The 12,217-nt window shown below is 38.8% G+C and overlaps 1 protein-coding gene and 1 long non-coding RNA gene across 3 annotated transcripts in view; one reads left to right on the plus strand and one right to left on the minus strand.

Annotated features, from left to right (window-relative positions):
• LOC144332680 (uncharacterized) overlaps positions 1–12,217 on the plus strand; it is a 249,614-nt gene that overhangs the window by 96,752 nt on the left and 140,645 nt on the right. The window lies entirely within an intron of this gene.
• The window catches only part of LOC695018 (uncharacterized), a 31,855-nt gene that overhangs the window by 16,465 nt on the left and 3,173 nt on the right, over positions 1–12,217 (minus strand). The window contains exon 4 of one of the 2 annotated variants that reach the window (XM_077953117.1): positions 12,021–12,136. The exons of the other annotated variant lie outside the window; for it this stretch is intronic. The gene's annotated coding sequence lies outside the window, so the exon portion shown is untranslated. Of the gene's footprint in view, positions 1–12,020; positions 12,137–12,217 lie in introns of those variants that run through there. 2 annotated transcript variants of the gene reach the window in all.

The raw sequence follows: 12,217 nt of genomic DNA on the forward strand, positions 1-12,217 counted from the left end.
GTTTTCATGTCTTGATTATACCCTTCATTAAGAGATGGTCAATTGTTTATGGTTTTTAAAAGTATATTGAGTAATTTTCTATTTTATGCCTCACATAGGCGGTTTCTCTGTTTACAATACACAAAAAGTTCAATAAGGCAAGCTTTGGACATTGAAGATCGGAGGCACTCAGGCTACATCATGATCCACCCACTGGCACCACTGGCAGAAGGGTTAGTCCCACTGACATTATTCTACTTGGAGCTTCTATGTGGATGATTCTCCTTGGCTCTTATGAGATAAAAGTATAACTATTTCACATAATACACACTTATAAAATTAAAAACAACAGAAAAGTGCACTGAATGTGTCCCAAGGGCCTTATCCACAACGTCTTCCTAACTTTTCATCTTTTGTATCCCATTTGCTCATAGCTCAATTGAACTCAAGCACTTCTTTTTTCTTTTCCTCTACAGGAACTGCAAAGTTTTACATTTGCTTCTTAGACGCTATCCTAGTAGCCAGGCAGCCTTGCTGTCTTCTGACTGGGGATTTACAGAATGCAGGAAAATGAGGCTGAGGTAGAAAGAGTGACTATACACCCAGCATGCTGGCTCAGGACTGTAATCCCACTACTTTTAGAGGCTGAGGTTGGAGGATTGTTGACATCAGGAATTCAAGATCAGCCTGAACAGTATAGTGAGACCTCCCCATGTATACAACAAAATTTACAAAACCAGCCTTGCGTAGTGATTGGCACCTGCAGTCCCATCTAATTCAGAGCGTGCTCCGCAAGAATTGCTTGATCCCAGGAGTTCAAGACTTCAGTGAGCCATGATTGCACCAATGCACTCTAGCTTAAGTGAGAGAATAAGTCCCTGTCTCTAAAAGGAATAATAATACTAATAATAACAACAATAATAATAAATGACTACTGCAACTGAAAAGCTTTTTTCCCCCCACCTTGGCTTCTAGCCCCAGGGTCTACCTCCTTTCAAACGCGTCTCCATCATCTATGGATTCAACAGACTTGCAGTCTCTTCCTTACTTTCCCCAAAGATCAGCTTTGGGAGATATTTAACCATTTACCTCCTGTTATCTATGGAACTTCCTGTTATCTATCTATCTATCTCCTCCTCCCAGTGGGATCATGGTCTCGCTGACTTCAGGAATGAAGCTGCAGACCCTCTCAATGAGGTTACAGATCATAAAAGTAATGCGGATACAAACACCGAGCAGCAGCAAGATTTATTGTGAGGAGCCAAAGAACAAAGCTTCCATCGCATAGAAGGGGACCCAAGTGGGTTGCCCGCTGCTTGGTGGCCAGCTTTTATTCCCTTATTTGGCCCCACCCACATCCTTCTAATTGGTCCATTTTACAGAGCACTGATTGGTGTGTTTGCAATCCTGTAGATAGACACAGAGTGCTGATTGCTGCATTTTTACAGAGCGCTGACTGGTCCATGTACAATCCTTTATCTAGACACAGAGCACTAATTGGTGCATTTACAATCCTCTATCTAGACAGAAAAGCTATCCAAGTCTCCACTCAACCCAGGAAGTCCAGCTGGCTTCACCTCTCAGTAATGTGGAAGCCTAATGATTTTCCATCAGAACTCTCATATAATTGCCCTGTTTGATAAGAGAAATAAGCCAGAGCAAGGTCGTGGGGAAGGATCCTGCTGAATCTTTCCCTGTGATTCGTCTACTAAAACTTTGGCTTTCTCAAAATATTCTCACAATAAGCAGATATTGTCATCCTCCAGAAAGTCAACCAGCAAAATGACTTCAGCTTTCCAATAAAATCTGGCCATGACCTTTGTGCTCTCCTCATCCACTTTGGTTTTGCCTGGACTTTTCCACGTCTTCTTGGCCATTGCTTTCATTGTGTTTGTTTTCTGGGTTTTACTGGCAAAGTCACGTGATAGCTCCAGTTATAACTCATTGAAGGAAGGGTTACAATCTTCATTGCTCGTATTTACATTTTTAGGGAAAGTTCTGCTCTTGTCTGTACTTGATCTTGGTGACACAGTTTGGGCATCCATTCAGTGAAAAGTTTACTAAAATTTAATCATTCAGTTAGAATCATGCAAACTGAACCAACTGAGAAGTCTGCAGTGTTGGCTATTGTGTGTGCTGCTAATCATCACACCTCTTCTCCTGGGTATAAAGAAGATGAATGCATACCTTTCAATATGGTGGGAATCATCTGTCACTGTAGGCTTTAGGTTCAACATTGCCTCATTCCTATTTGAAACAAGGAGCTCCTCATTGAATTTGTGAACTGCTGACTTCTTCAACCAGTGTCAACTTAACACGTCCCAAGAAGGACAACTTTTTGGACACCATCAATGAGTTTACCTTCTTCCACCCAAGCTTCACCGTAAACTTGATGTTTGTACTCACTTTAATATTATAAGAATTCATGTTGCTCATCTAGGGGCTCTTTTGAAACTGCTCTCTTATTTCTCTTGATGCCTCAAACTAGCTCCTGTTCAGACATGTTATAGCAAAACATTCTGATTTCATTTTGCTGCCAAAAAGTTTGGAATCTACTCATGGTATTCCTTTTTTTTAATGCATTTTTTATTTTATTTTATTTTATTTTATTTTATTTTTATTATTATACTTTAAGTTCTAGGGTACATGTGCATAACGTGCAGGTTTGTTACATATGTATACTTGTGCCATGTTGCTGTGCTGCACCCATCAACTCGTCAGCACCCATCAACTCGTCATTTACATCAGGTATAACTCCCAATGCAATTCCTCCCCCCTCCCCCCTCCCCATGATAGGCCCCGGTGTGTGATGTCCCCCTTCCCGAGTCCAAGTGATCTCATTGTTCAGTTCCCACCTATGAGTGAGAACATGCGGTGTTTGGTTTTCTGTTCTTGTGATAGTTTGCTAAGAATGATGGTTTCCAGCTGCATCCATGTCCCTACAAAGGACACAAACTCATCCTTTTTTATGGCTGCATAGTATTCCATGGTGTATATGTGCCACATTTTCTTAATCCAGTCTGTCACTGATGGACATTTGGGTTGATTCCAAGTCTTTAATAGAATATACATTTTCCATCAACATTTTAACAACCCACACTGCATATAGGAAGGCATTCTAATACAATAAGCTCTACCACAGTCAACTTAGACTTTTCCAACTGACTAGGCAGATTGATTTCTTGTTTTTCTCCTAGCATACATAGGAATGTTTTCTGAAGATGGGATATAATACCAGTGGCCAAATATTCTCCAGCTACATGGAAAGTGTAACATTTGTAACTGACATTCACATGCTTCAAGAGAGACACAGAGTGCTTGGGCCAACCTGGGTGTCCTGATGTTACTGAATGATTTTCTCTGGTTTCACCAAACATTATTTGGAAAGAGAAGCTGGTGATGAGCAGTCTGGCCTATGTAGCTTATGGTGGCCCATCAGGTAGGGAAGAAACCCAAGAGAGTAGAAGCAGAGGGGAGTGGCAGGTAGATGTGACTCGTGTGAGTCACTGGGGAAGCCGCAGTCCTGCTTGGAGACAGGCTTCTCCTCATCTGCTCAGTACAGCAAGACAAGAGATGATGCTTCCAAATATCACTCAGGTCACTACTTGACCTTCTCCTATATCAGAAATGCATGAAAGACATCAGCATATCAGGAAGGAGTAAATATCAGGTTTCAAGCTACCAGAGACAACCAAAACAGAGGTTAACAAAGAACTGAAGGAGACAGTGTCACTTAGGGTGAGGTCAAAGCAAGGAGCAGGACTGCAACAAGAGCTTAGGCACTTGTCCATGAGTCAAGGACCGCAGCAATCCACTTGCCATTTAAAATAATGTAAACTTACCATGGGCCAAGCAGGACTCTTGATTTCTACCTCCTAAAACCTGCTCCCCCTGAATGTCTTCATTATACCTCTCCAAACAAAATATCACATACTAATATTCTTAACCAACAGAAATTACTTTTCAACACTTCTGGATGCTCAAGTTCCACAAGGAAGGTGTGAGCACGTTCAGTTCTTCTGGGCCCTGTCTGTTTGGGATCTAGATATCTGCCTTCTTGCTGGGTCCTCTCATGTGACTGCGTCTGTGCCTATGTACTTCCTGTGTCTCTCTGTGTGCAAATTTCCAGTTTTTATAAGGAATTTTCACTTCTTCTAAGGGTTCTCATCTTATTGGATTTACTTCCACTGAAACTCCCTCATTTTGGCTTAATCACCTCTTCTTAGAGCTGTTTTCCAAACACAGTCATATTCTAAGGAACAAGAGGTTGGCTGTAGATTTTTTTATAACCATGCCTATAGTATTTTGCTAAATATTTTATTTTATACAGATTATTACTTTGGAACTTTGAGTTGTGTGAAGACAACACAAACCTGGCAATTCATGGCTGACTGAAAGTTGGCCTTCATCCTGGTCAGGTCCACACAGATTGTCCAATATTCTTTGGATCTGGCTCTCGTCAGAAAAGTCTTGGTGTTGTAGGATACAGGTGTCTTAATTTATTCTATTAACAATAATCATGGAGAGGTTAAAACAAAGTTGGCCACAAAAACTACCAGAGGTTTCTAGAAATGAGCAGAATGAACACAAGTTCTTGAATGATCCATCCTATTTCATGTCTTTAAGAATTTTTCCTTGCTCTACCCCTTTATTAGAATGTTTATTCAGATTCAGTTTCGGATTTACATCTTACAGGATTTTTTATATATATATTTATGTGTGTGTATATATATAATATATATTTATGTGTGTGTGTATATTATATATTATATATATATTATATATTATATATATATTATATATATATTATATATTATATATTATATATATACACACATATAAATATATATATAAAATAAATAAAATAAATATATACACACACACACACACACACACACACACACACACACAGGCCACCTGATCATTTGGATGAGAGGATCCTGTGTTGTACACATTAGAATCTTCTCCTGCTCTTCCAGATGGGTTTGAAATAGAAGGGATTTCAAACAGTTTGTGAAAGAATGTAATTACAATATGAAAGAATATAAAGAATTGAGGGTCCTGGGAATTTCACCATACAAATGCAGTCTTTTTACATTATTAACTGAAAAAAAAGAGCATACACATTAAAGATATTTTAATCTTAGAAAAAAAAGAAGTCCAAAGATACTGCGTCAGTACTGTAAATTGGATGCCCAGTGATATTCTTTTTTTTTCTTGTCGTTTTACTTTTTTTCTTGTCTTTTTTGCTTCCATAGGTTGAGGAACAGGTGGTGTTTGGTAACATGAATAAGTTTTTTAGTGGTGATTTGTGAGATTTTGGTGCACCCACCACCCGGTGGGTATACACTGCACCCAATTTGTAGTCTTTTTTTCATCACCCCCTTCTCAGCATTTCCCTGAGTTCCCAAAGTCCATTGTGTCATTCTTATGCCTTTGCATCCTCATAGATTAGCTTCCATTTATGACTGAGAGCATATGATGTTTAGCTTTCCATTCCTAAATTACATCACTTAGAATGATAACATCAACTTCTGAGACACTTTGGAGACTGCCAAAACTTTAGCAGATAAATGCCCAGAAAAACTTCAGCAGAGGGTCTTTGTCCATCACAACAATGCTCCTGCTCATTCCTCTCATGAAACAAGGGAAATTTTACCAGACATTTGATGGAAAATCACTAGGCATCCAATCTCATCCATTTTTCTACTAAAGATTTGACTAACTCTCTCCAAACTTCAAACTCTCTCATACGTGGTTGTTACCATTCGTTCACCCTCCAGAAAGTTAACAACCAAAATACCTTGACCATCCAAAAACACTGTTGGCATGATATTTGCTTTTGTCGCATTTACTTAGACTAGACCACTGCCACCTCTTGGTGGCCATTGCTTTGATTGTGTTTGTCCCTTTGAATGCCACTGGTAAGGCCATGTTTGATTTCCTGTTACAACTCTTCAAAGAAATGATTTAGTATCTTTTCTTTTCTTTTCCTTCCTACTTGTTTAATTTCTCACTGAATGTTCTGTTCTTGTCTGTAGCTGTCTTAGCTACAGCAGTTTTGGCCCTCATCAAGTAAATAGTTTGCTCAACTTTAGTTTTTCAGCCAGAAAATTGTATGTAATCTGAACCATTTGATCTTCTTGTGCTAGCTCTTGTTTCTGCTGTTAATGTTCAGGCCTCTTCAATTAGGCCAAAAGAAGATAAAATTTTTGCCCATAAGTTTAGGTAAATGGTCTGCTGCTGCAAGGTTCACCTTCACCATCATCTTGTCACACCTTGTTTGTTAATTTCAAAATGTTTATCTTTTTTACTATACTTCAATTTCTAGGGTACATGTGCACTACGTGCAGGTTTGTTACATGTGTATACGTGTGCCATGTTGGTTGCTGCACCCATTAACTCATCATTTACATTAGGTTTTTCTCCTAATGCTATGCCTCCCCCATTATCCCACCGCATGATAGGCCCCGGTGTGTGATGTTCCCCAACCTGTGTCATATATAACTGTTATTATTTTGAGATATGTCCCATCAATCCCTAGTTTATTGAGAATTTTTAGCATGAAGGGCTGTTGAATTATGTCAAAGGTCTTTTCTACATGTATTGAAACAATAATCTGCTTTTTGTCTTTGGTTCTATTTATATGATGGATTACATTTATTGATTTGTGTACATTGAACCTGCCTTGCATCCCAGGGATGAAGCCAACTTTATCGTGGTGGATAAGTTTTTTGATGTGCTGCTGGATTCTGTTTGCCAGTATTCCATTGAGGTTTTTTGCATCAATGTTCATCAGAGATATTCGTCTAAAATTCTCTTTTTTTGTTGGGTCTCTGCCAGGCTTTGGTACCAGGATGATGCTGGTCTCATAAAATGAGTTAGGGAGGATTTCCTCTTTTCCCATTGATTGGAAGAGTTTCAGAAGGAATGAGACCAGCTCCTCTTTGTACCTCTGGTAGAATTCAGCTGGGAATCTGTCTGGTCCTGGACTTTCGTTGGTTGATAGGCTATTAATTATCGCCTCAATTTCAGAGCCTGTTATTGGTCTACTCAGGGATTCAACTTCTTCATGGTTTCATCTTGGGAGAGTGTATGTGTCCAGGAATTTATCCATTTCTTCTAAATTTTCTAGTTTATTTGCGTACAGGTGTTTATAGTATTCTCTGATGGTAGTGTGTATTTCTGTGGGATCAGTGGTGATATCCCCTTTATCATTTTTTATTGTGTCTATTTGATTCTTCTCTCTTTTCTTCTTTATTAGTCTTGCTAGTGGTCTATCAATTTTGTTGATCTTTTCAAAAAACCAACTCCTGGGTTCATTGATTTTTTTGAAGGGTTTTTTGTGTCTCTTTGTCCTTCAGTTCTGCTCTGATCTTAGTTATTTCTTGCCTTCTGCTAGTTTTCGAATGTGTTTGCTCTTGCTTCTCTAGTTCTTTTAATTGTGATGTTAGGGTGTCAATTTTAGATCTTTCCTGCTTTCTCTTGTGGGCATTTAGTGCTATAAATTTCCCTTTACACGGTGTTTTAAATGGGTCCTAGAGATCCTGATACTTTGTATATTTATTCTCATTGGTTTCAAGGAACACCTTTATTTCTGCCTTCATATCCTTATGTACCCAGTAGTCATTCAGGAGTAGGTTGTTCAGTTTCCATGTAGTTGTGTGGTTTTGAGTGAGTTTCTTAACCCTGAATTCTAATTTCATTGCTTCTGTAGTCTGAGAGACAGTTTGTTATGATTTCTGTTCTTTTACATTTGCTGAGGAGTGCTTTACTTCCAACTATGTGGTGAAGTTTGCAATAAGTGCGATGTGGTGCTGAGAAGAATGTATATTCTGTTGATTTGGGGTGGAGAGTTCTGTAGATGTCTATTACATCCACTTGGTGCTGAGCTGAGTTCAAGTCCTGTATATCATTGTTAACTTTCTGTCTCCTTGATCTGTCTAATGTTGACAGTGGAGTGTTAAAGTCTCCCATTATTACTGTGAGGGACTCTAAGTCTCTTTGTAGGTCTCTAAGGACTTCCTTTATGAATCTGAGTGGTCCTGTATTGGGTGCATACATATTTAGGATAGTTAGCTATTCTTGTTGAATTGATTCCTTTACCATTATGTAATGGCCTTCTTTGTCTCTTTTGATCTTTGTTGGTATAAGGTCTGTTTTATCAGACTAGAATTGCAACCCCTGCTTTTTTTTGTTTCCCTTTGCTTTCCATTTGCTTGATAGTTTCTCCTCCATCCCTTTATTTTGAGCCTATGTGTGTCTCTGCACATGAGATGGATCTGCTGAATGTAGCACACTAATGCGTTTTGACTCTTTACACAATTTGCCAGTCTGTGTCTTTTAATTGGGGCATTTAGCCCATTTACATTTAAGGTTAATACTGTTATATGTGAGTTTGATCCTATCATTATGATGTTAGCTGGTTATTTTGCTCATTGGTTGACACAGTTTCTTCCTAGCATCAATGATCTTTACAATTTGGCATGTTTTTGCAATTGCTGGTACCAGTTGTTCCTTTCCATGTTTAGGCAAGGAAAAAATTTTAAACCAAATATTAGGAAAACTTTGTCAGGGCTACCAAGAGACTGGAACACCTAAATACAGGACCTCAAACATATCCAAATTGACACAACCCCAAAAGGGCTTCTTCAAGGCACATAAGAGTCAAAATGTCAATAGTCAAAAACAAAGGGAAAATTCTAAAAACAGTAAGATGAAAGCATCAAGAAATGTACTAGGGAAACCTCATCAGATTAGAAGTGATATTCACAGATGAAACAGTACAGGCCAGGACAAAATGAAATTATATATTCAAAGTGTTCAAAGAAAAACATTCTGCCAGCCACAAATACTATCTACAGCAAAGGACACATTCAAAATGAAATAACAATAAAGTTGTTATTTCAACTTTATTGAAATAAAAGCTGAGAGTATTCATCACCACTAGACCCGCGCTACAAGAAATCCTTAAGGTAATTCTATACTTTGAAGCAAACGGATGATAAATACTATCATGAAAACACAAAAAACAAAAAGAAGTTCAAATAACCCAAAATAAAACTGTAATATGGTTCTGTCAGAACTCTCAAACAATTTTCCTTGTTCCATGAGATAAATAACCAGGAGCATTGCTGTGGTGAAGGTCTCATATGAAGCTGTCCCAAGCATTTTCCACTAATGCTTTGCCTAGCTTTCTCAGGACATTATTATAAGCAGTTATTGCTTATAATGGGAGTCATTTTCTTAAGCAAAACAGGCTAGATATAGAAAATCAATATAACATGTTCTCACTGGTAACCTGTTACTAAAGAATGTGTTTGCATGGATGTAGAGAGTGAAATGATAGCCAATGAATACTTGGGAGTATGGGAGGCAGAGGGATTGTATAGTGAGGTATTAATAAATGCAGTGTCTGTTATTTGAGCGATGAGTGCCCTAATGCCGTGACTTAAGCACTAAATAATCTGAGTAACAAAATCAAATTTGTATTTCTGCAAAAATATTTATTTTAATTAACAGAATATCTAAGCATAATGCTTCTGTATCCTGCCATAAAAAGAAGACAATGACCAGTGTGGACATAGCAGAAAGAATTAGCTGTAGGGCATCCCCCAATTCCACAGAGAGTTAGGGGGCAATACATAGCACTTTAGCATAGGTAAAAATTAGCAGCTGGGCACAGTGGCTCACATCTGTAATCCCAGCACTTTCGGAGTGTCGGGCAGGTAGTTCACAAGGTCAGGAAATTGAGACAAACCTGGCCAATTTCATGAAACCCCGACTCTATTAAATTTCAAAAAATTAGCTGGGTGTGGTGCACACACCTTTAATCCCAGTTACACGGGAGGCTGAGGGAGTAGAATCGCTTGAACCTAGGAGGCGGAGGTTGCAGCGAGCTGAGAACTTGCCACTGCACTCCAGCCTGGGAAACAGAGCAAGACTCTGTCTCAAAAAAAAAAGAAAAAGAAAAAAAGAAAAAGAACATCTGGTACTTATGGAGTAAAAGTGGTAGCAATCAACTGGAAAACGTAGAAAAGTAATTTAATTTTTAAACGGCCAAGGTATGTAATTGGCTGTTGGGAAATAAATAGAATTATTTGATGTAAACTGCAGATGAGGCTTGCTTAGATGGGCTGATAAAGATGAAAGTAATGAAACAGGCTGCAGTAGGTAATTACTTTGAAGCTAGAACTTCACAATTATAACACAGTTTATTTGACTAGATGTAATGTGAGGAAGGAGGAAAAGAGAAAAGTCAAGAAAAAAATCCTAGTTCGCTTAATTAATTAGATGAATTCTTTATCAAGACAAAAAAGACTTGGAAGAGGAAGAACTTTGTAGCTGTAGGAGAGAAGAGGCAGAGGTAGGAGAAACCCTAGGAGAGAGGGGGAGGTTCCTGGAAAGGTTGACAGAGCGTTCCCAAAAGATGGGTAAGATCAATGGTGTTAAACTGCCAAGGGGTCAAGGAGATGCAGGACTGAGAATTGACTCCTAAATGAGTGGAATGGAGGCAATACATGACCTTCACAGACTGGAAGTGGAAAGAACAAAAGCATCTATAATGTGTGCATAAGAAAAATTTGGAAGTGGGGGAGATGAGGAAATAATCACATACATAAGTTTCAAGAACTTTTGCAATAAAAATGGCAGAGAAATAATATCGTAGGAAAGAAGTACTAAGAGTCTTAAGAAGACTTCTGTGGGAATGGGTGATGTTTCGGCAGGCTTTGGCTGATTGAAATAATCCCATAGAGCATAGATGTAAGAATCAGGGACAAAAGGGTCCCATGCAGAAGAAAAATCCTTGATTGGGCAATGTGGTTCAGAATTAAGTGGGAAGTTAAGTGATAGGAGTAGGAAGGCTTCACCTGTGATAATACGAGAGAAGCCAGAGACCTGGGCTTCAACTGAATGTAGGTTGCTCAACTTAGTGGTGGTTATGGTGAGATCATTCTGTTCTGATTTTTCTGACTTTTTAGTGAATTATCTGAGGTTATCAGTGGGCACAGATGCACTTTCTAATATTGAACCTTCCTTGCTTGAGAAGCAGACATGCCAGTATCTGTAAGGTTTTTGGTATGGATGTTATCTCATTAGCCTCCATACTCTAACAGAGTTGTTATGATTATTCTCATTTTAGATGAGTAAATTGAAGCCCTGAGAGTCTAAGTTTCCTTCTAAGAGTCAAGAGATAGTAAGAAAAAGAGTTAGGTCTTCATTAAAATCGGAGAGTGTCCAAATTCTTTGCTCCTTTAAATCATGCTGCCTCTTTAATGAAATCCATTCAACTTTCAATAAAGAATGGTGAGAAACATAGGAAGGGAGAGAAGTGTTCACTGTTAAAATACGGTAAATGGGAGAGGAGGGTGTGGGGTTAAGAAACACAGAACCATATTCATTCCCTTGAAATTGAACTCAGTTTCTTAGAAATTATAAGGATTTCTTTCAGCTTCTGTGACTTTTTGGCATTTGTTGCGTTTCTTTGTCCTTAAGATTTCTGGGATATCAGTAAACAATCTGAAAATAATTTTAACATTTCTATTTGTGCTATAGAAGTCAGGGAAGGGCCAGGCAAGGTGGCTCACACCTATAATCCCAGCAGTTTCAGAGGCAAAAGCAAGTGGATCGCCTGAGGTCAGGAGATGGAGACCAGCCTGGTCAACATGGTGAAACCTCATTTCTACTAAAAATACAAAAATTAGCCATGCATGATGGTGGGCACCTATAACCTCAGATACTTGGAAGGCTGAGGCAGTAGAATAGCTTGAAGCCAGGAGATGCAAGGGGCAGTGGGCCAAGATTGTGCTACTGCACTCCAGCCTGGGTGAAAAAAACTGCATATCATGGGGGTGGGAAATAATAGAAAACAGGAAAGTAGAGAAACAGTAAAACTTTTTTCCATGGCAGCTGGCTAAATTAGAATTAAGCAGGAGGGAAGCTTCCTGGAGCATCAAGGAGAAGGGTTCCTAGATGTTCTTGCAATGTCTTCTTGGTCCTCAGATCCCACATTCACAAACATTGAGAAACAGACACCACAATCAGAAATTGCAAGCTGATGATTTTATTGGTATGTTGAAGTTAGAGCTATGACCTCCTTCTTCCAATGTCACGGCATTTGAATCATTTGAATCACTGTCATCTTCTTTTTCACTTCCTGAAACAAACAGACAAGGAAGTTCATAGACCAGACTTGACATGGCAGGAAATGTCTAATTCCTCCCTGGAGTTACTGCAG

This window comes from Macaca mulatta, chromosome 11, assembly GCF_049350105.2.
Source record: "Macaca mulatta isolate MMU2019108-1 chromosome 11, T2T-MMU8v2.0, whole genome shotgun sequence".
Classification (NCBI taxonomy): Eukaryota; Metazoa; Chordata; class Mammalia; order Primates; family Cercopithecidae; genus Macaca; species Macaca mulatta.